Source organism: Pseudophryne corroboree, chromosome 5 (assembly GCF_028390025.1).
Source record: "Pseudophryne corroboree isolate aPseCor3 chromosome 5, aPseCor3.hap2, whole genome shotgun sequence".
Taxonomy (NCBI): Eukaryota; Metazoa; Chordata; class Amphibia; order Anura; family Myobatrachidae; genus Pseudophryne; species Pseudophryne corroboree.
Genome location: NC_086448.1, coordinates 572,900,837 through 572,901,720, shown reverse-complemented (window position 1 = coordinate 572,901,720; position 884 = coordinate 572,900,837). Strand labels below are relative to the sequence as shown.

Genomic DNA, 884 nt, shown 5'->3' with positions numbered 1-884 from the left:
CCGACTCAGGATTCCTAGTCATTCATTAACCAAGGGGAACAACAGGGATCCATTACAACCTCTTTCTTTTTTTCCTCTCTTTCTCCTTCTCTTTTCTTCTCTTCCTTCTGTGAACTCTCATCCACGATTCTGAGGAGCATGTTCCCTAGGAAACACGTTTCCTCAGTCTAACGAGGACAGCAGATTTACATCTACATATCCGACGCTATTCCTCTTCCCCAATATCCCTTTATCTTCCCCCAGGAGGATTTAACCCCTCCTTTTCGGTGCACTCTCATTGGTGGTACAGGGTAAGTCTTTCTACGACCATACCCCTACGCCCGTGCCCAATCTCGTCCGATCTTGGAAGCTAAACGGAGGCGTGCTGGGTCAGTACCTAGATGGGCGACCACTAGGGAATACCCAGTGAAGTAGGAAGACTCTATTCCTTGTGAAATAACACTAACAGCAGGATCACCACTAATACTCAAGTACCGAGTGCCATCGGTTAAACATTGTTTGTTTCTTCAAGTGTTTTCAAGTTCTCCAGTTCTCAAGTACCAGGTGCCATCGGTCAAACATTGTTTGTTTGTTTCTTCGAGTGTTTTCAAGTTCTCCAGTTCTCAAGTACCGAGTGCCATCGGTTAAACATGATTGTTTCCTCAAGTGCTTCCAAGTTTTCCAGTACCCAAGTACCGAATGCTATCGGTCACCATCGATTAATTCTTCTAGTTCCTTCTGTTTCTGCAGTATCTTCAATCTCCAGTTAGTCTTTGGAGTGTTTCTATCCTCTTCAACCCTTCATTTTCTCAGTGCTTGCTCTCAGTGTTTAATCAAAGACTTTCTCATTATCAGTCTGCCACTAGTTATTTCTCTTCAGGATTCCTCATCTATTTCTGGTTCTG

At 44.0% G+C, this 884-nt stretch overlaps 1 pseudogene; it reads left to right on the top strand.

The window, feature by feature from the left end:
* The first annotated feature begins 298 nt into the window (after positions 1-298).
* LOC134930571 (5S ribosomal RNA) lies at positions 299-417 on the top strand (annotated as a pseudogene).
* The last annotated feature ends 467 nt before the right edge of the window (positions 418-884 follow it).